Raw genomic sequence first — 310 nt, 5'->3', positions numbered from 1 at the left:
GGAGAGGAGGTTAGTAAGAAAATTTCGTGCTATCTGTTGTTAGTCCTATTGTTCATTCAGGAAGAGCAATTTCACAAAGTTAAGCATGCTATGAGTAATTTGTCCTGTTTCTATTCATGAAGTGTACTTTCACAAGCCATATCTGTGTAACGCTTTCTAAAATTATTTTAGACATTTTTTGGGGGAAAGTCATAAAGGCAAACACATAAACATTTTCAAAACGACATGCACAGAACAAATGGAGTTGAAGTCCTTTCTTGTGGGATAATTTGGTTTACTTATACAGTTTTACACATAAACACACACATTT

At 33.9% G+C, this 310-nt stretch overlaps 1 protein-coding gene across 1 annotated transcript in view; it reads right to left on the bottom strand.

The window, feature by feature from the left end:
- LOC119591437 (major facilitator superfamily domain-containing protein 6-like) overlaps positions 1-310 on the bottom strand; it is a 17,185-nt gene that overhangs the window by 9,365 nt on the left and 7,510 nt on the right.

This window comes from Penaeus monodon, chromosome 28 (genome assembly GCF_015228065.2).
Source record: "Penaeus monodon isolate SGIC_2016 chromosome 28, NSTDA_Pmon_1, whole genome shotgun sequence".
Taxonomy (NCBI): Eukaryota; Metazoa; Arthropoda; class Malacostraca; order Decapoda; family Penaeidae; genus Penaeus; species Penaeus monodon.
The sequence above is the reverse complement of the archived record's forward strand: the minus strand, read 5'-3'. Positions and strand labels throughout refer to the sequence as shown.